This window comes from Solea solea, chromosome 16 (assembly GCF_958295425.1).
Source record: "Solea solea chromosome 16, fSolSol10.1, whole genome shotgun sequence".
NCBI lineage: Eukaryota > Metazoa > Chordata > Actinopteri > Pleuronectiformes > Soleidae > Solea > Solea solea.
Genome location: NC_081149.1, coordinates 11,520,775 through 11,543,535, shown reverse-complemented (window position 1 = coordinate 11,543,535; position 22,761 = coordinate 11,520,775). Strand labels below are relative to the sequence as shown.

The 22,761-nt window shown below is 43.7% G+C and overlaps 1 protein-coding gene across 4 annotated transcripts in view; it reads left to right on the top strand.

The window, feature by feature from the left end:
* The window catches only part of spop (speckle type BTB/POZ protein), a 147,325-nt gene that overhangs the window by 57,621 nt on the left and 66,943 nt on the right, over nucleotides 1-22,761 (top strand). For 3 of the 4 annotated variants that reach the window (XM_058653575.1, XM_058653577.1, XM_058653579.1), the window contains exon 2: nucleotides 22,114-22,243. The gene's annotated coding sequence lies outside the window, so the exon portion shown is untranslated. Of the gene's footprint in view, nucleotides 1-19,147; nucleotides 19,251-22,113; nucleotides 22,244-22,761 lie in introns of those variants that run through there. The other variant, XM_058653576.1, reaches the window with a different exon arrangement.

The following is a 22,761-nucleotide window of genomic DNA, read 5'->3' as shown; positions in this document are numbered from 1 at the left end:
CCCTGTCATTTGCCCGTACATTGACCAATTGGCTCCAAAATTGATATGTGGTACCAAGGGCCCGCCCTGAACACATCTGCAAGACATCACCTGCACACAGGAAGTAGGTCGCCCGGAACAGGAAGTGCCCTGTCATTTGCCCATACATTGACCAATCGACCTGAAACTTGATATGTGAGATCATTGGCCCTCCCTGAACACATCTGCAAGACGTCACCTGCACACAGGAAGTAGGTCTCCCGAAACAGGAAGTGCCCTGTCATTTGCCCGTACATTGACCAATTGGCTCCAAAATTGATATGTGGTACCAAGGGCCCGCCCTGAACACATCTGCAAGACATCACCTGCACACAGGAAGTAGGTCACCCGAAACAGGAAGTGCCCTTTAACTCCGCCAAACATTGACCAATCGGCCCGAAACTTCATATGTGAGACCAAGGGCCCGCCCTGAACACGTCTGCAAAGTATGACCTGCACACAGGAAGTAGGTCGCCCGAAACAGGAAGTGCCCTGTCATTTGCCCAACATTGACCAATCGGCCTGAAACTTGATATGTGAGACCAAGGGCCCACCCTGAACAAATCTGCAAGACATCACCTGCACACAGGAAGTAGTTCCTCTGAAACAGGAAGTGCCCTTTAACTTCCCCAAATATTGACCAATCGGCCCGAAACTTGATATGTGAGACCAAGGGCCCACCCTGAACAAATCTGCAAGACATCACCTGCACACAGGAAGTAGTTCCTCTGAAACAGGAAGTGCCCTTTAACTTCGCCAAACATTGACCAATCGGCTCCAAAATTGATACGTGGTACCAAGGGCCTGCCCTGAACACATCTGCAAGACATCACCTGCACACAGGAAGTAGGGCGCCTGAAACAGGAAGTGCCCTTTAACTCCGCCAAACATTGACCAATCGGCCCAAAACTTGATATGTGAGACGAAGGGCCCGCCCTGAACACGTCTGCAAGACATCACCTGCACACAGGAAGTAGGTCGCCCGAAACAGGAAGTGCCCTTTAACGCCGCCAAACATTGACCAATCGGCCCAAAACTTGATATGTGAGACCAAGGGCCCGCCCTGAACACGTCTGCAAAGTATGACCTGCACACAGGAAGTAGGTCGCCCGAAACAGGAAGTGCCCTGTCATTTGCCCAACATTGACCAATCGGCCTGAAACTTGATATGTGAGACCAAGGGCCCACCCTGAACAAATCTGCAAGACATCACCTGCACACAGGAAGTAGTTCCTCTGAAACAGGAAGTGCCCTTTAACTTCCCCAAATATTGACCAATCGGCCCGAAACTTGATATGTGAGACCAAGGGCCCACCCTGAACAAATCTGCAAGACATCACCTGCACACAGGAAGTAGTTCCTCTGAAACAGGAAGTGCCCTTTAACTTCGCCAAACATTGACCAATCGGCTCCAAAATTGATACGTGGTACCAAGGGCCTGCCCTGAACACATCTGCAAGACATCACCTGCACACAGGAAGTAGGGCGCCTGAAACAGGAAGTGCCCTTTAACTCCGCCAAACATTGACCAATCGGCCCAAAACTTGATATGTGAGACGAAGGGCCCGCCCTGAACACGTCTGCAAGACATCACCTGCACACAGGAAGTAGGTCGCCCGAAACAGGAAGTGCCCTTTAACGCCGCCAAACATTGACCAATCGGCCCAAAACTTGATATGTGAGACCAAGGGCCCGCCCTGAACATGTTTGCAAAGCATGACCTGCACACAGGAAGTAGGTCTTCGCAGACAGGAAGTGACCCGTAACATTGCCATACGTCGACCAATCTGCACTAAACTTCACATGCGAGATAAGGAACCCGGCCAGAGCCCACGTTATACATGACATGCCGGTAGAGGGTGGCGGCCGCGAGGTCCCGTACAACGCTGCTTGCAGCTTTAATTAGGGACCGAGCACTCACACAGTGTGCGAGGACCTATTGTAATTCGAGCAACATAAACCGCGCACTCACACAGCAGTGTGCAAGGACCTAGGACTGTGCACAAACACAGTAGTGTGCAAGGACCGAGGACCAAGCACTCACACAGTGCGCGTAGGGTCCGAGCCCACGCAGTGGGCGAGGACATATTGTTATTCTAGGAATTATTATTATTATTATTATTATTATTATTATTATTAGGGACCGAGCACTCACACAGTGTGCGAGGACCTATTGTAATTCGAGCAACATAAACCGCGCACTCACACAGCAGTGTGCAAGGACCTAGGACTGTGCACAAACACAGTAGTGTGCAGGGACCGAGGACCGAGCACGCACACAGTGCGCGTAGGGTCCGAGCCCACGCAGTGGGCGAGGACATATTGTTATTCTAGGAATTATTATTATTATTATTATTAGGGACCGAGCACTCACACAGTGTGCGAGGACCTATTGTAATTCTAGCAACATGGACCGAGCACTAACAAAGCAGTGTGCAAGGACCTAGGACCGAGCACTAACACAGTAGTGTGCAAGGACCGAGGACCAAGCACTCACACAGTGCGCGGAGGGTCCGAGCCCACGCAGTGGGCGAGGACATATTGTTATTCTAGGAATTATTATTATTATTAGGGACCGAGCACTCACACAGTGTGCGAGGACCTATTGTAATTCGAGCAACATAAACCGCGCACTCACACAGCAGTGTGCAAGGACCTAGGACTGTGCACAAACACAGTAGTGTGCAAGGACCGAGGACCGAGCACTCACACAGTGCGCGGAGGGTCCGAGCCCACGCAGTGGGCGAGGACATATTGTTATTCTAGGAATTATTATTAGGGACCGAGCACTCACACAGTGTGCGAGGACCTATTGTAATTCGAGCAACATAAACCGCGCACTCACACAGCAGTGTGCAAGGACCTAGGACTGTGCACAAACACAGTAGTGTGCAAGGACCGAGGACCGAGCACTCACACAGTGCGCGTAGGGTCCGAGCCCACGCAGTGGGCGAGGACATATTGTTATTCTAGGAATTATTATTATTATTATTTTTCTCTCCACGGGATCTTGAATTTGACCCCCTGAACTAGCGTGAAAACGGACGAAAATTGGCACGCACACCAGAACTGCCGAAAAATTCGATAAAATAGTGGAATTGCGAAAAAACAATGCAAAGTGGCTCAGTAGCGCCCCCACAGGTCATTGCCTATGGAGCAGGCAAAATTTAGTTTCACCGAATTTCCCGAAACTCGGAGGGGTGATTGTTCGGCATAAGCCGAACAAAAAATCCTTTTGACACCATGACCTCGACTCAACAGGAAGTCGGCCATCTTGGATTTGGCGTCCATCTTGGCGTTTTACAAGTTTCGTAACTGAACGAACTTGTCTGAGGGCGTTCATCGTAGCAACGCGCAAAACGCGTCAAATTGTTCCAAACCCATCCAAGATCAAAAGTTATAGAAAACTTTCGCAGATTCAAAGGGGCGTGGCCACGGCAGCCATCGGAATTTTGGCGAATTTCGGCGTCTCGCCACGAAACAACACGTGTGCTATAACTTCGCCATACTTTGTCCTATCCGCACGAAACTTCATACGTGACACGAGACCCCGCCCCTGAACACGTCTACGAATGCGAACTTGACCCCAACGCCATGTCGGCCATTTTGATTTACGCGTTTCGCCGCTAAACAGGAAGTGCCCTGTAACTCGCCCAAAAATTGACCGATTGGCTCCAAACTTGATATGTGAGACCATGGGCCCGCCCTGAACACATCTGCAAGACATCACCTGCACACAGGAAGTAGATCGTCTGAAACAGGAAGTGCCCTTTAACTTCACCAAACATTGACCAATCGGCCCGAAACTTGATATGTGGTACCAAGGGCCCGCCCTGAACACGTCTGCAAGACATCACCTGCACACAGGAAGTAGGGTGCCTGAAACAGGAAGTGCCCTGTCATTTGCCCGTACATTGACCAATCGGCTCCAAAATTGATACGTGGTACCAAGGGCCTGCCCTGAACACATCTGCAAGACATCACCTGCACACAGGAAGTAGGGCGCCTGAAACAGGAAGTGCCCTTTAACTCCGCCAAACATTGACCAATCGGCCCAAAACTTGATATGTGAGACCATGGGCCTGCCCTGAACACATCTGCAAGACATCACCTGCACACAGGAAGTAGGTTGTCTGAAACAGGAAATGCCCTTTAATTTCACCAAACATTGACCAATCGGCCCAAAACTTGATATGTGAGACCAAGGGCCTGCCCTGAACATGTTTGCAAACCATGATCTGCACACAGGAAGTAGGTCTCCCAGACAGGAAGTGACCCGTAACATTGCCATACGTCGACCAATCTGCACTAAACTTCACATGCGAGATAAGGAACCCGGCCAGAGCCCACGTTATACATGACATGCCGGTAGAGGGTGGCGGCCGCGAGGTCCCGTACAACGCTGCTTGCAGCTTTAATTATTATTATTATTATTATTATTATTATTATTTTCTTTCATGCCACGGGATCTTGAATTTGACCCCCTGAACCTGCGTGAAAACGGACGAAAATTGGCACGCACATCAGAACTGCCGAAAAATTCGATAAAATTGTGGAATTGCGAAAAACCACTGCAAAATGGCTCAGTAGCGCCCCCACAGGTCATGTCTATGGAGCAGGCAAAATTTAGTTTCACCGAATTTCCCGAAACTCGGTAGGGCGATTGTTCGGCGCAAGCCGAACAAAAAATCCTTTTGACACCATGACCTCGACTCAACAGGAAGTCGGCCATCTTGGATTTGGCGTCCATCTTGGCGTTTTACAAGTTTCGTAACTGAACGAACTTGTCTGAGGGCGTTCATCGTAGCGACGCGGAAAACGGGTCATATTGTTCCAGACCCATCCAAGATCAAAAGTTATAGAAAACTTTCGCAGATTCAAAGGGGCGTGGCCACGGCAGCCATCGGAATTTTGGCGAATTTCGGCGGCTCGCCACGAAACAACACGTGTGCTATAACTACGCCATACTTTGGCCTATCCACACGAAACTTCATACGTGACACCAGACCCCGCCCCTGAACACGTCTACGAATGCGAACTTGACCCCAACGCGATGTCGGCCATTTTGATTATCGCGTTTCGCCGGTAAACAGGAAGTGCCCTGTAACTCGCCCAAAAATTGACCGATTGGCTCCAAACTTGATATGTTAGACCATGGGCCCGCCCTGAACACATCTGCAAGACATCACCTGCACACAGGAAGTAGGGCGCCCGAAACAGGAAGTGCCCTTTAACTCCGCCAAACATTGACCAATCGGCCCAAAACTTGACATGTGGTACCAAGGGCCCGCCCTGAACACGTCTGCAAGACATCACCTGCACACAGGAAGTAGGTCGCCCGAAACAGGAAGTGCCCTGTCATTTGCCAAACATTTACCAATCGGCTCCAAAATTGATATGTGGCACCAAGGGCCCGCCCTGAACACATCTGCAAGACATCACCTGCACACAGGAAGTAGGTCGCCCGAAACAGGAAGTGCCCTTTAACGCCGCCAAACATTGACCAATCGGCCCAAAACTTGATATGTGAGACCAAGGGCCCGCCCTGAACATGTTTGCAAACCATGACCTGCACACAGGAAGTAGGTCTTCCCAGACAGGAAGTGACCCGTAACATTGCCATACGTCGACCAATCTGCACTAAACTTCACATGCGAGATAAGTAACCCGGCCAGAGCCCACGTTATACATGACATGCCGGTAGAGGGTGGCGGCCGCGAGGTCCCGCACAACGCTGCTTGCAGCTTTAATTATTATTATTTTTCTCCGCATGGAATCTCGAATTTGACCCCCTGAACCAGCGTGAAAACGGACGAAAATTGGCACGCACATCAGAACTGCCGAAAAATTTGATAAATTTGTGGAATTGCGAAAAACCAATGCAAAATGGCTCACTAGCGCCCCCACAGGTCACTGCCTATGGAGCAGGCAAAATTTAGTTTTACCGAATTTCCCGAAACTTGGTGGGGTGATTGTTCGGCACAAGCCGAACAAAAAATCCTTTTGACACCATGACCTCGACTCAACAGGAAGTCGGCCATCTTGGATTTGGCGTCCATCTTGGCGTTTTACAAGTTTCGTAACTGAACGAACTTGTCTGAGGGCGTTCATCGTAGCAACGCGCAAAACGCGTCAAATTGTTCCAAACCCATCCAAGATCAAAAGTTATAGAAAACTTTCGCAGATTCAAAGGGGCGTGGCCACGGCAGCCATCGGAATTTTGGCGAATTTCGGCGGCTCGCCACGAAACAACACGTGTGCTATAACTTCGCCATACTTTGGCCTATCCACACGAAACTTGATACGTGACTCGAGACCCCGCCCCTGAACACGTCTACGAATGCGAACTTGACCCCAACACGATGTCGGCCATTTTGATTATCGCGTTTCGCCGCTAAACAGGAAGTGCCCTGTAACTCGCCCAAAAATTTACCGATTGGCCCAAAACTTGATATGTGAGACCATGTGCCCGCCCTGAACACGTATGCAAGACATCACCTGCACACAGGAAGTAGATCCTCTGAAACAGGAAGTGCCCTTTAACTTCACCAAACATTGACCAATCGGCCCCAAACTTGATACGTGCGACCAAGGGCCTGCCCTGAACAAATCTGCAAGACATCACCTGCACACAGGAAGTAGTTCCTCTGAAACAGGAAGTGCCCTTTAACTTCACCAAACATTGTCCAATCGGCCCAAAACTTGATATGTGAGACCATGGGCCCGCCCTGAACATATCTGCAAGACATCACCTGCACACAGGAAGTAGATCGTCTGAAACAGGAAGTGCCCTTTAACTTCACCAAACATTGACCAATCGGCCCGAAACTTGATACGTGGTATCAAGGGCCCGCCCTGAACACGTCTGCAAGACATCACCTGCACACAGGAAGTAGGGTGCCTGAAACAGGAAGTGCCCTGTCATTTGCCCATACATTGACCAATCGGCTCCAAAATTGATACGTGGTACCAAGGACCTGCCCTGAACACATCTGCAAGACACCACCTGCACACAGGAAGTAGGTCGCCCGAAACAGGAAGTGCCCTGTCTTTTGCCAAACATTGACCAATCGGCCCGAAACTTGACATGTGAGACCAAGGGCCCGCCCTGAACACGTCTGCAAGACATCAGCTGCACACAGGAAGAAGGTCACCCGAAACAGGAAGTGCCCTGTCATTTGCCCGTACATTCACCAATCGACCTGAAACTTGATATGTGAGATCATGGGCCCTCCCTGAACACATCTGCAAGACATCACCTGCACACAGGAAGTAGGTCGCCCAAAACAGGAAGTGCCCTTTAACTCCGCCAAACATTGACCAATCGGCCCAAAACTTGATATGTGAGACCAAGGGCCCGCCCTGAACATGTTTGCAAACCATGACCTGCACACAGGAAGTAGGTCTCCCAGACAGGAAGTGACCCGTAACATTGCCATACGTCGACCAATCTGCACTAAACTTCACATGCGAGATAAGGAACCCGGCCAGAGCCCACGTTATACATGACATGCCGGTAGAGGGTGGCGGCCGCGAGGTCCCGTACAACGCTGCTTGCAGCTTTAATTATTATTATTATTCCTAAAAGTAAATCGCATTTTTGAGGCCTTTCCCATACCCCAAAACTCACAGATTTTTGTGACCGCATCAATCCTGGTGTAAATTTACGTCTGAAAGTCGTTCGGGGAAAATGCGTGAAAAATTGGAAGTGGGAGGGGCTAAAAAGTCACGCAAAAAACTTCTATTAGGTCAACTCATGTCGGGTTTAATGTACGTGAACGAAACTTGGTACACACGTTCATTAGGTGGGGACGGTCAAAAAAGTCGATGACGACTTTCCCGTGAAACCTACAGGAAGTCCGCCATCTTGGGTTGATTGGCCATTTTTGGGCGATTTTGGCGAATTCGCAGCAATGGTATTTGAACTAACTCCTCCTAGAGTTTTCGTGCGATCACCTTCAAACTTGGTGAGGTCCCTGTGGACCAGTTGAGGAGCTCACGGTATCAAATGTTTTTTCAAATGTCGCACGGCGCACGAGATAGGGGGCGGCAAAGTTTGTGATGATTCTGATGTTTCGCATCAGAAAAAAAAAACTCTTATAACCTTGCGATGGAAGGTCCGATCCGAACCAAACTTGCTATGATTGATGATGGGCCATGGCTGAAGACGTCTATGAAAAAAACGGTGAAGTTAGAAAACAGCGCCTCCTTGTGGTGAAAGAAAATACACCAAAAAAAAGTTTTTTTACGATTTCGGGAATAACTTTTACACAGATAATCGTACCGCACTCAAAATTGGTGACAACAGTCAAAACACATGGTAGATGATGCGTGATCAATATGACAATAAAATGTTTAACGGTGTTGCCATGGCAACGACGCAAAGTCGGATTTTTGGGACAAAAAATCAAACTGCTACAACTTCGTGAATCCTGGTCCGATCTGAACCAAACTTGCTAGGATTGATGATAGTCCGGCCCTAAAGACGTCTATATGAAAATATTCAATTTCGAAAACAGCGCCCCCTGGTGACAGTAGCCAATATGACAGCTTGTATTTCAATTATCTCCTCCTAGAGCTTTTGTGCGATCACCTTCAAACTTGGTGAGATCAATGTGGACGAGTTGAGCATCAAAAGTTATCAAAAGCTTTTTAAAATATTGTATGGCGTACGAGATAGGGGGCGCCAAAATTGGAGATAATAATAATTTTTCATAACAGACAATGAAACTCTTATAACTTCGCGATGGAAGGTCTGATCCCAACCAAACTTGCTATAGTTGATGATGGTTAGTTGCTGAAGACGACTATGTTGCTGAAACGGTACATTTTGAAAACAGCGCCTCCTGGTGGTGGTAGAAAATTCTAAAAAAACAAACTGTTACAACTTTGCCAATCCTGGTCCGATCTGAACCAAACTTGCAAGGATTGATGACAGTCCGGCCCTGAACACGTCTATATGAAAATATTCATTTTCAAATACAGCGCCCCCTGGTGACAGCAGACAGAATTACATTTATAGTTTTTGATGCTGCTCCAACAGGGATTGTTGTATCCACTTGAAACTTAGTATGTGGGACCCCAGACCCTTCCTCAACATGTCCGTAAAAGGTCACCTCCCTACAGGAAGTGGAACGCCCGAAACAGGAAGTAAAGTCTTACATTGTCCGATTGACACGAAACTAGATATGTGAGTTACTGGACCTTCCCTGAACATGTTTACGGAGACGCCGTTGACCGAACAGGAAGTCGGCCATTTTAAACAGGAAGTGCCCTCTAACTTTGTCGTACGTTGTCCGATCTGCACAAAACCTTAAATGTGACACCAGGGACCTGTCCTGAGCATGTCCATAAAAGGTCACCTCCCTACAGGAAGTGGAACGCCCGAAACAGGAAGTAAAGTCTTACATTGTCCGATCTGAACAAAACTTGATATGTAAGACAAGGAAACTTCCCTGAACACGTTTACGGAGACGAACAGGAAGTTGGCCATTTTAAACAGGAAGTGCCCTCTAACTTTGCCGTACGTTGTCCGATTTGCACGAAACCTTTTATGTGACACCAGGGACCTGTCCTGAGCATGTCTGCAAGAGATGACCTCCCAACAGGAAGTGGAATGCCCGAAACAGGAAGTAACCTCTAAGATTGTCTGATCTAAACAAAACTTGATATGTAAGATAAGGGAACTTCCCTGAACAAGTTTACGGACGCGCATTTGACCGAACAGGAAGTCGGCCATTTTAAACAGGAAGTGCCCTATAACTTTGTCATACGTTGCCCGATCCCCCTCGAAATTTGGATCGACATGCGCGGGGACGCCGCTGAAAATAACTAGTACTGAAAATAACTAGTACTGAAAATAACTAGTACTGAAAATAACTAGTACTGAAAATAACTAGTACTGAAAATAACTAGTACCGCGCGCGGTGAATGAACGGGTGAGAGCGCGAGGCACGCGGGGAGCCGTGGCACACGGCGACCCGCGTGGGTCGGCTCGAACCCGTTCAGAACCGCGCGCGGTACTAGTTATTTTTCACTTTATTCTTGTTTACAATCATTTGTAGATGTATAAAGGAAATGACTGCAAACACAACCCTGAAAAATGTTAAAATTTGGGTACACCAAAGTGAACACCACACCTGGGCCACTGATGTTTAAAGTTCTGTTAGAGCCCTGCAACATAGTAACATGCACAACGACAACAAAAAAAACCCAATAGTTATGCACTGCAGCTTCAAAGACACATTATTATTATTATCTTTAGCAACTAACCTTACTGATATCTGTCCTGTAGAGGGCCGGAGGAGTGTTTCCTCTGATAGCTAAAACCAGTCCTCTGATGATTATTAGGGGGGTGCAGATATAATCGCAGCAGAACTGCTGGTGGTCTGATCAGGACTCACTTCACTGCCATCAGCTATATCAACTGCTGAGCATCCTCACCACGTGCATTTAAAAACCACATCTTTGAATTTTTACAGTAAAACGTCTTTGATTTATACAGTACGTTTATACAGAAGTTCAATATTTCTATCAGATATTTTATTAGACAACCAGCTTATGACCCCCACGACCCCTGATGAACCAGCTTATGAATTGATAACAATAATCTGCAAATTCATAATCAAACTAAGTGTTAGTTGCATCTCTAATAATAATAAACGTTCATCTGTCCACCCCTTGTGTTGCAAATGCAAGTAGGGAGATCTTTTGTTTTCATAATGCTTGAAGACTTCAAAAATATTGTATCAACACCCTGATGACTCATCATTGTGTGAAACCTATAAACGACCTTTGCCCAAACCAAGTAAAATAGGTTCTTAATGGGAAAGTAAGAAAATTATGAAGTTTAGAGACAAGGACCACTTCACCCCATTCGCCACTGAACAGAAACACTCCTGTTTCCTTTTAACAGAGATTTGAAAAGCAGAATCAAGGGTAGGGGCCTGACAAAGAGAGAGGACAGAAGCACGTGGAGGAAGAGTATGAATCGTGGCTGTGAAATCGATAGTTCATACCGTTTTTAAATTGAAGGTTTTTTTTTTTATTTGTCAGAAACTGTGTGTAGAGGCTGGAATATGAAATAGCTGTGGTGGAGGCCCCTCATGTAAGCAGCAGTATTGATTTTCAAAGACCTTGTCCAATTATGGTAGTCTGGGTTTTGTCAGTGCCCTTTAAAGGACCAGAGTGACTCTGATGCATGGGGCAAAACATTTTGGGCATCACCCAACTTTACCTCTTGTCCTTCTCCCCTAGTGGCCAACTGTCTCTGTCTCAGTAGGCAAAGTCAAGGAAATACAATCTGCTATTTCTCCACTTTCTAGGGTCTTTCTGTGAACACAGCTGCTGGGTGGGAGATTTCCCCTGATGGCAATTCCTGTTAAGAGATTTACTGCCATGACAACATAAAAAGAAAATAATCCCCTCTCTATTTTTGGTAGTATCTGTCTACATTTGTGTGTCTGTTGACAAGTGGCTGAGAGAGAAAGAGTCTGAGTGACTGGACTGACAGACTCAGTTTCTGTGTACTCTCAACAGTGTGGCTTTGTACTTCTGTATGTGCTGGTGTGTTTTGTTACTGAACAAAGACAGCTGCTGCGTGTGTCTAGGTGTATCCGCACATATCTCCTATAGTTTAGAAGTTATTGTGAACAGCTAGACATTATTGCAGTGGTTTTGAAGCTTCTATTGCTGTGCTGGAGCGTTTGCAGAGTAAAATAATCAGTAATTTTCAGGCTGTGCTCTGCTGTGCTGTCCCATGCTGCTGACGCTGCTTTCATACTCTGCCCCGGTCTGCTTTCATAAGGACAATTGACAGGAGTTTATCAGCCCCCGGAACAATATTGGACATTTTACCAACTTCACTCTTGGGACTCAAAAAAGTTTGCTGGCAGTGAAACAAGGCTTTACTTCTCACTCTGTTTCTCTTCGCCTTTGCTTCCTCTACATTCTCCATGTATCTCATATCTTTCCATTTTCTCTCTCTCTCTCCCTTAACTCTCATTCTCTTTCCAACTAACAGGAGTCTCATGCAATATGCTTTGTTTCGCCACTTGAGTGCTAATGAGGCAGATGAATATTCATGAGGAGGAGGCTGACATCGCTGTATAGCAGTTGTGTGGATGTGAGTGCACAGGGACTGATGGTCACATTTCTGTGGGATTTGTGTTTGTGGATAGACATTAAGCGAATCTGTGTTTCTTTGCTAATGATGCAGATGTGCATCCCTGAGTTTTGTTTTGATCTGTGATTGTGGATGACCCCCTTCCCAAGGCCTCTCCTCTCTCCCTGATGGCTGCTGGCGGGGCTTAGGTCTAGCCTCCTGCTGCTGAGGAGGACAGCCAGGGAGAGAAAGACTGGAGAAGACAAGCTGCAGTTTTCACTCCTCCTTCTCTTCCTCCCTGTGGTCCTTGCTTGTGGCAAACAGATGCCATAGGCTGCCTCTCCAGGGACCATCTTCATCCTTTTTATTTTACTCTACCTCTTTCTACTTTTCATTTTCTGTGGCTCCTGCATTTTCTTTTTCTGGAACATACTGTGCTGTGATGTCTGGAGCCGTCAGCACTTTGTTGTGAAGGACATATGAGAAAGCACATGGCCGATTTTAGTAGCTAAAAGCTGCGTGATGTGTGCCTGTCATTTCTCATGTATCGCCATTTCCCACTATGCTCTCGATCCCCCTTTTTTCCACACTTTTTTCATTGTCACCTTTGTCTGCTTTTCATATTCTCCTCAAGCAATTACTGCTATAGTCTCTCAAGTTAATTTCCCCTCTTTCCTCTTTTGCTCAACAGCCTTCAATTTGCCTTTTTTCTCACTTAGTCATTGTTGCATTTTTGTTGTCTTCTGTCCATTCCCTCTCTGCCATTATTTATTTTTCCCTATCACCGGAAAGTGTTGTACTCTCCCCATTCCCAAGTATGTGCAGGTAGCTAGTAGGTCTGTGTACCTATCGATCTTTTGTTTTGTTCATGGTGATCCAATCAAAAACACACCCTCTCGATTCATGAATTCATTGTGTCATAAAAAGTACATGCACTGTGCTGATGTTTTGAAAAGACTGCGGTTGCTCAAAAAGTGGCAAATTGAAAACTATTTATTGAGCTAATTAGTAATAATAGGAAAGCTCACAAATCATATTTTTTTTGTCTATGCCACAAACTCTTGTATGGTGATATAATGAAGGCCATCCTGCTCCTTGGTGCCAATGGCTTCCCTTTGTTCATGAAATCTGTGGCACTGCTACTTAATTTTGTCAGTTCCAGTCTAGCAGGTGAACATGCTGATTCTCATGCATACACAACCTTCCTGCAGTTAGGGAAAGGGTGGAGGCTGCCCAATTTATCAGTGCTCTGACTGTAAGCTACAGGGAGCCCTCCGTCTTCATCAGTTCACTCAGCAGATATAGGCACACCCCAGTCACTGCTACTAGACATACCTCATGTGTCTCAATTACATGTTAATAACAAAGCTGTGATGGTGACAAGAATTGGTGCCCCCATGTTAAGTAATGGGGGCTTGCTAAAAGCACAGGTGAAGTAGGTTAAAATGTATTTATTACCTTTGAAAAATGAGAAGCATCACAGTTCATGAGTGTACACCTGCAAGTGGCAGTTTACTATGAGCTAATGAGAAGATTTGTCATGTGCTGTACTTTGGTATAGTTCAGACATGGGCATTTTCTGGCCCGTGGGCCACATACGGCCCTTTGAGCGTGCCTGTCCGGCCCGCGGTATGTCAGTCATAATCACAGATGAACAAGTATTTATGCTTTGCATGCAATATAACTGTGTTGCTTTTATTTTGAAAAGCCTGACGTATGGACGCACGTATCTGCGTCTGTCTGCACAGCTACAGGTGATGCTAGCCAGTTACCCCTGGCCCCCTTAAAATGTCGGCTAAGTTAAAAAAAGAAAAGTTAATTCCGAACGGTGCATTTTCAACAACACATGGACTGCTAATATTTCTTTACAGGCGTCAAAGGTAACTCCGTGTGCTTAGTTTGTGGTACACAAGTCGCTGTGTTTAAGGATTACAATCTGAATCGCTACTACATGAGCAAACACGTGTCAGACAATATATTCACTGCACTACACCACAGTAGTATAGTATAATAGTATTCATTATATAGTGTAGTCATTTGATATTTTCAACAGAGTTGGTTAGTAATTGTAGAGTTGGTTAGTAATTGTGTTTATTGTGTGTTTGTATGCTGCCCAATTTACACCAAAACAATACAATTTTCTGTTTTTTTTTTTATAAAAGTGATAAAATTTAATTAAAATGAATTCAAATTTGGCTCGGCCCTCAATGATATTTTTTGTTTCTCATGTGGCCCCTTGTGGAAAATAATTGCCCACCCCTGATTATAGTTTCTTAAAATAATGAAGCAATATGCACATAATGAGTCATGCCTATAGTTTTTATGGTCAGCAAAGGTTATTGCCTAAGTTATGCTCGATTTTTTTGTTATGCTGTTTGAACATTGGGTGCTAGTTTCTGGCAGACCATGCTGTTTCTGCACAGTCATGTGATATCTGCAGCAGTGAAAAATGTCTATCTGCTTTGTCTATTGTTCTGTCTCTACTCGCGATCTCTGCTGTCCTTGGCCTGTGTGCCTCCTCTCTTTCTTTGGCCAACTGATGATCAAAGCTTCTTTGAGGATGCTGAATGGATTTGGGCTGATGGTGATTTGATATGTGTACGTCTTCAGAATCTTCTATTCTGTTATGATTAGATGATGTTTGACAGGCAGTGTGGGCACCATCAGCTTCCATTAAACCTCAGCACTATGTTGCCATCACCGCTGCACTTTTTCCCCTTTAATATAACACTTTCCAGTTGAATCAATTAACAATGATTATGTTAGTGTCAAAGTCTTCAGGAGCAGGCTGAGCTCAACCGCTGCCTCTTTCTCCTCCTCCTTTTTGTCACGGTGTTTCCCAGAGGCAACACTACGCTGCTCCCCAGTCCCCAGTCCTTTTGCCATTGCAGAGGTTAACAGCACTGTGATAACAGAAGGAGGGTTTAATGTCCCTATTAACAGTCTCCACTTTCCTGAAAGTGGTCTTAGACTTTTGGACCCCACGTAGTACCTTAGTGTGAATGCCGCATAGCTATTAATGCTATCATGTTCAGTTGTTATCATCACTGGTTTGTGGTCTTGTTGTGTCCTTGGACTAAAAACAACTGCTTGATAAATGTGTTAAGTAATAAAAAAGTACAGAGCAGTGAAGCTGCTAGAGAGGGCACAATACCACTTTTTCGGGTCTGATACTGATATCATAAACTCGAGTATCTGCTGATACTGATATCATTCCGATACATTCCTTTTAGTCCTTTAAAATTATGAATTTAACAACATTTAAGTCTATTTTAAACATAATTCAACAAATATATAAATGCTGTTGCTGATTTTTATTTTCATTTGCATGGAATATGTAGAGTTGCGTTTCGATCTCTCTGATTCAGTGATTAAGACCAGTATCAGACCGATACCGATACTGGGTATCGTGTATCATACCTAGAAGCTGTTACGCATTTGTTTAAAATATACATGAAAACATTACCAAATTAGCTAGTTAGTAATCAGCTTCACACAACTATCTGCGTGACTCTCTCTCAGTATAGCAGTGTTTTGTTTTTGTGTCTGTTGTGACATCCCCATGCTGCACAGAGTGACACGTCTTATGTCACAACTAAGCAGCATGGGCGGAAGAAGCACACAGTGGGGGTAATGCACGGCATACAGCTTCATAAAGTTGCACGATAGCGAAAAAAACCAAGAAGTCCCCAGAAGTGGGTTCTCCTGCTAAATCTCTCCTTTGTGTGTGTATATTTGTGATTGGAGATTGGCTTGGGAGAGAAAATTAGGTCGTAGAGACTGCAGTGTTTTGGCAATTACACAGAAGTCCACAGGGGGCGATATAGGTTCTCCACTGAACTCCACGGCACAATTGCTTTTTTGTAAAAGCTCTTTTTCACACTTTCTTGTGTGTCCCATCTCTTTCTCTCTTGAGCTTTCCCCAGAATTATACACTTGGCCTTGGATTTGCTGGTGATGCACAGTGTTGTCTTATGTGTATATGAATTATTGCTAGTGTAACACACAGGGCAGTGAAGCAGCATGTTAAAAAGGTCACAACTCTGGCTTCTTCACCTAGAGCGTCAGTGCTTCATCACACAAACATTCACACTCTTAAAGTTTGCAAATATCATGAAGCTGCAAATTTTGGTCTCAACATTTTAACACACATTGGCACACACTAGCAACTGTTTGCTTTGGGTGTATTTTCAAGTATGTGTCAGCTGCTCCATTATGTTCTCCTGCCTTATAATTCGGCCTCTATCTCGTACATGGCATACAGCAGTGCACAGTGCAGCGCAATTGTCTTTGCAATTTTCAAACCGATGTCATATCTAGAAAGTTGTGTTAAGTTATGTTTAGTTTTGCCTTCTATTTTTTGTCTTGTGACTTCCTGTTTTATTTTGACATCTCTCTTTCCTCTTGTTTTAGCTAACTTGCCCTTCCCCTGTAGTTTTCCCGCCAGTCTGATTATCTTCCCCGCCCTGATTGTTTCCACCTGTTCCCCATTACTTTGAGTTCACATATAGCCTGTGCTTCCCTTTGCCCTGTGCCAGTTCGTCTTGTCTGTCATGCCAGAGAACCCACGCCAATCCATGCCACGTCAATTGTTTGTAAGGTTTTTGCATTTCTTAGTTGCTACTTTGTTTTGTCCCTTTTTGGGCCATCAGAGTTTTTTCCTCGTGAAGAGTGATTTTGATTTGGCACTTTGCGCAAACCTTTTGTCTCCTCCCAGTGAGTGATTATAATTTGTTATTTTTGCCTTTTGCTTATCTAGTGATTCCTCGATAGAGTGATTTTCTGTTGTTACTTTTCCTCCTTTGAGAGTGATTTTTATTTGTTACTTTGTCCAATAAATTGGAATATTTTTGGAAGTTGTCTCTGAGTCGTGCTATTGGGTTCAAGTCCTTGTTCGGTTGTGACAACCGATGCAGTAGTAATTTTCACACCAAACAACAATGAATCGTAATTTTATCAAAATCGCATCATGGCCTGCTGAAATTTTCAAATTGGAGGTGGAATATTTCTTGTGTGAAAAAATTACCATTTTTAGATTAAATATTATCCTGGCCTATACACATCATATTCTACAGACAAAAGGAAACATCTTTGTTTCCTTCAGATCGGCACAAATATCACACCGTAATCATTTAAGTATGTTATTCAAATGAAAATAAGAATAATTATGTAAAACATACCATTCCCTCTCATATCGCACTCTCAATTTCAGTCAAAATAATCGCAATTAGATATGTATTCAAAATTGTGCCCACATTGTGTACAGGTAGCAAGTGCACTCTCATAATTGCACCTGTGTGTATGTTGGTTGAAACACGAGGTGTCGTAACAAAAACCTGGTCTGATGTCAATGGCGCAGTATTTTCATGCTTATTTAAACTGGACATTACATATGCCTCCAAAGCACATTCACTGTCCTTGTTATACAGATTACACTTAATTTTAGATTAACTGATTATAAGAAATTTACATCATTGACTGATCCTGTACCAAAGCCTCAATCTTCATGAAGAGCATGGGTCAGGTTTGATGGTGCCAGTTAGGATTAGAGTTTTTAAATTCTGCTGCTGTTCTTCTTTGTTTGACATGCCTCTGCTGTTGACAGGGGTGGAAGTTTGTTTGAGGCTTTTAAAATCTAATGTGTCCGCCTGCTATCTAAGATTGTCTCTTTGACTGGCTCGCGACCCTCTCTGCCTCTCCATCTGCCCACCCTCTCCATCTAAATGTTATCCAGTGTTGAGTGGAGGTAAGGAGAGATAGTAATCTGCTGTAGCCTTGGCACTCCCTCGCATTCAGGTCTCACTGAAGAAGATTGATGGCCCTCTTTCTGCAATGGCTGTTGTTTTGGATGGAGAGAGAAAAGAATGGAGGTAGAGAAGTGGATTCAGAATGAAAACTGAGTGAGGGAGGGCAGGTGATGTTGGGGGGGAAGAGAAATTGAGGTTTGGTGAATGTTAGTTGTAAAAGATGGAGAAATGAAAGAGGAAATGTCACAGTGGAGGAGCTTGCGAGCTCATTAAATTTGGTTTGTATTTTATTGAATAAGAGTATGCATCCACCTGTGATTGGTTTCAGATTCACATGTCACTCTGGTTTCTAATGCACATGAGGGTTATGGAATTGGCTGCACATAGTTTGCATGTCAGCAGGATTACATTTAAATGTCAGCTTTCCTCTCTGGATGCAAATGAGGCTGAAACGTGATGGAACAATTTTGAAAATGCGTCTCTTGTTTCTGTCGCATTAAGATGCTGTAGCCTTTAAGCCTTTAAGATATCAGGAATTCGTTGTTAGCAGCCAGTGCAGTATTGCTAGAGGGAATTGGCAGCCCATCAGCTCTCTACACTAAAGGTCTGTTGCTCAATGTCCATATGTGGGCAGTGATGGGTTGATTGGCTGGGATGACAATTATGTTTTTAATTGTGTCAGTTATTCCACCTCTGAGGCTCTTTTTGAATGTAGTCAAGCACTCTGTGTAACCTCTTGGCTTTTTGTTCTTTTCCACATATTGGTCTTGCGCAGGTTGTAGAACTAGTGAGCCTGAGAGGAACAAGCCTTTCTTTATACTATTAAATTCTTCTCTCTTTTCAAAGAAAAATTGGTTCTGACATTGTTCTTTTATTTTTTGGGCTACCCCATCTCATTGTGTCTTCTCTGCCCTCTGCTTAATTTGTCTTCCATTCCTATAGGGTGTCTCCCCTTTATCCTCTGTTTCCTTACTATTGTTTAAGCTGCCATTCTGTTCCTTTTACTCACAGTTTTATTTTATCAGCCTTTTGTACATCGACCTATCTTCCATCCAGCCTCTCTACGTCTTGTTGGCTCTTCATTTTTCTGCTTTCAATTTTCCCTGATCTTTTTCTTTTCCCCCTCCTCACTGTTTGGCAGCCCCTTCCTCCTTTTCTGTTTACTTCAGACAGACCAAGCTGCCTTGTGATGCTCAGACATTGCTGGGGTCACCCAGTTAGGTTTTGGTGGCATGACTGTTTGGACTGTCCACTGTCATTTATCCCTCTTCTAACTGACAGCTTCAGACTGCTGGTGTCACAGGAGGAGACAATGGAAATGATGCAGGACAGAGAAGATGTGGAGACCATGAAGGCCATGCTCCATCCTGCTTATCCAAACGGTTCGTTGGCTTGTTACAAGCCTCAGGTCATACCTCATTTCCTAAAGTCATAGTGTCACACCTCTGACCAGCATAAATATTATTATTCTGTAATATTATAACAGAAAAGACTGATTTGATTTAGCCAAGTTCACAATGGTCAGAGCTTTGTATTCCAGGTGATTAAATACTGATATTTTCTCTTAAGTGAGAGAGTTGGAGAAACTAATAAATTGTGGTTTAAAATGTTTTTTGTGGGCAGAAAACATAAAGCACACTAATTCTAACAAACAGAAACATGAGACGTTACATGTGTTATACCTCAGAGTGTTTGTGCAGTGCATAAATATTAGATAGATAGATATAGAACCTTTGTTATATTGCAGTTGATGAAAGTTGTTATTGAGTTATTGTCCAGCCCTAAAGTAGTTTAATCTTTGTCTGTTTGTCAGTTGATATTGAGGATGTTGTTTACAGTTATTGGAATCAAATCAGCTTGAAAACAATTGGCACAAAACAACTCTGTGGACCAATACAGTTAAGAACTTTCTCTAAATTACAAAGCTCTCATATGGCAGCGAGTAATAACTATTTTTTATTTTATTGTTTTATTTTAGTTAGTTTATTGTGTAGTAAATTAAATGTGAAAGAGACCAAAGATTGGTCTGTACCAATATTTGAAAACCTAAAAATGTTCGTATTTCAACCAATAAGAAACAGAGAAAACAGTACATATTTTGAGAAGCTTTGTTTATTATGTCAATCAATTGATTATTGAAGCATTTGGCAATTCAATTCAGGAGTTAGTTGTCTCAGCACTAGCTCCTTGGCACATTTGCACATTCTCTCATAGCAGGAAGCTGAGGTTGTTTTGGCAACTTATACTTTAGCACAGTGTTGAGTTTACAGTGCCAAAGCTGTGATGTCATCTGAAAATAATGATTGCTCTGTGTATTTAGAAATGATAAAAAGTGGAACGACTGTTAAGACTGAGAGGGAAAGCAATTTCTGAAGTTAACTCGTCTCAACTTTTGCTGCTAAATTATACAAATGAAACTAAAAAAAATTGTAATTTGACTCCCTGAAAAGTTGTTAGCTAGGATGGTCAGAACTCGGTCTGCCTGTTAAAGATGTCTCCTAGACTTCGTCGGCACTAAATAGATTTTATAATGAGGCTTATTGATCTGGCTCGTGGCTGCTTTGTTTGTTAGATTTGCAATGTATGTTGGGTTTGAATCAAAGCGAATGATCACATATTCATTTCAAGTGAGCTATTGATCACATGGTGCTGGACCCATACACACACACACATCAGAGTAGCTTTTTGACATTTCTTTCTGGGCTCAACCTCTGCATTTTGCATCTGATTGACATTTCCCAGGTATGAATGTGTAAACATGTGGATCTTAAGATATTTCATTCATTCATGTAGATCATCACTTCTCTCTCAGAGGTAAAAGCCCACAGGCACTTAATACTGGCCATGCATACAAATAATCTCAGTGTGAAAAGTGGTTCATTCCTTGCCCAGTACACCTTGGTCAAAGATAAATTAGTGTTTAGTATTTGTCAGAATTGAACTCTATTCGAGGCAATCTGTGACCCCCATTTCTGTAGATATTGCCATAGTTTTAAGTTGTTCATGGCTGTTTAAAAGCTCATAAAGCTTTGTACTTTTTAAAAGGAAAAATTGACTTGAATCAGCCTGTTTTCTCTTGTATAAATGTCAGGTATCTTTATGGGTTGGTTGAATTATGAGCCCATCACTGTGCCTGTTTAGCTTTTCTGTTACAGTCCATGAATCATAGGAATAGGGATGGCTACCACTATTTAGTTGAATTTCTCCCAATACAAATATCAGTCCAATGTAGTCTTTAACCTCTTTTGAACAACTTAGAAGCCATTTCATATTCATAATGCTTTGACTGCGTAACGTAAGAGACATTGGCAACCCATGTCCTTGTTGCATGCTAGTGGGCATCTTTCATTAAAGCATGTTCCTTATGTTGAGTGAAGCATTTGTTTATGATTGTATCATTTTTTCCAATATCTAATCCAGTGATTTGGGCCAGTATTGGACCAATACTGAGTGATGAGTCTCATGTCTACTGTGAAATCCTGTTTATATATGGTTGCAGGCATGTGGAGTGTGAAGATATATATATGTATATATATACATATATATATATGTATATATATATATATATATATATATATTCACATATATATATATTTTTATATATATACATTTTTAAAGGGAATTATACTTGGATGATTTTCATGAGCCTGCCAGACTACTATGCTGGAGTTGACTACCACCATAGGTCCCTGCGGGTCATTTCATGTGTCACATTAACATGCAAGGCACTCAACCGTATCATATCCACAAATATATACAGTATATACACCAAGGAGTATTAAGAGAGTATTAAACCTACTTTGACTCTTATTGCTATAAGCACTATGATTTGTTTTGTGGAAATAGGATTGCTTTCCTTCATGACTTCATGTTTACACACGTAGTTTTCTGTTTGAATACAGTGAAGAAGATACTTTTTGTGTTTGGATTAGTGTTTTACTGCTGGGTGTAATTACATAAGGAAGGCCCATCTCCCACTTTGTTTCGCCTCACTGTGTAAACCTCACCAAATCTTTGTAAAACATGTAAAACATATGCCTTTGTAATATCTTGTCACCCAGACACACACAAACATACATACACAGACTCTCTATCACAAAAAAAAAATTCTGTATTCAAGTCTCCTGCGTAACAGATGTGCACACAGTCAAGTTGACGTGGAGTCTCTTGCAAGAATATGATAAGACACTGGCTCACACCCCTGCTCGCAGTACTGTTGATTCTTTGCACTGTTTGTATTTGCAGCTTGCCAAGAAGCTCTGCTTTGGACAGACACGCAGTACTGACACACCTTCAGACAGAGAAACAGACAGAGTCCAGCTGGCTAGCCATGGCAGCAGCAAGCTGAACAGATGTGCGAGGGACTTTGATCTAGGTGAGTCCCAAATAGGGTGAGAATCTTGGGGGAGTGAAGGGGGGCAATGGTCTGTACCAATATTGGGAAATGGCAGGTGTTTGTAGGTCTAGGAAAAGTCTTAAACAAATTTCTGACCGTCTCGCCTAAAATAAGTGCCATTAAAGCCAGCTGTTATCATGTTTTTTAACTTAAACTAACTTCTAATTACTTTGTAAACATTGCAGTCATTTTAGCTGGTTCCATTTGTTTTGCACTGATTTGTCAGGCCACATACGGTACATAAATCAGTATTCTTACTACAGTTAATTTGATTTGCATATTTTTGTAGGTTGGACATGCTTTATTCCTTTAATTTAAAGGCGACATAGAATGCTTGTATCACACATATATGTTAGTTATGGAGGTCTACTTACATATATTAACTTGTTTTCATGATTAAAAACCTCCTAATCGCTGCAAACGAGCCGATCAAAATATCTCCTCACTGACGCTCTCGTCAGCCGCGCTGTTTCAGACCAAACAGTTGCTGTGATTGG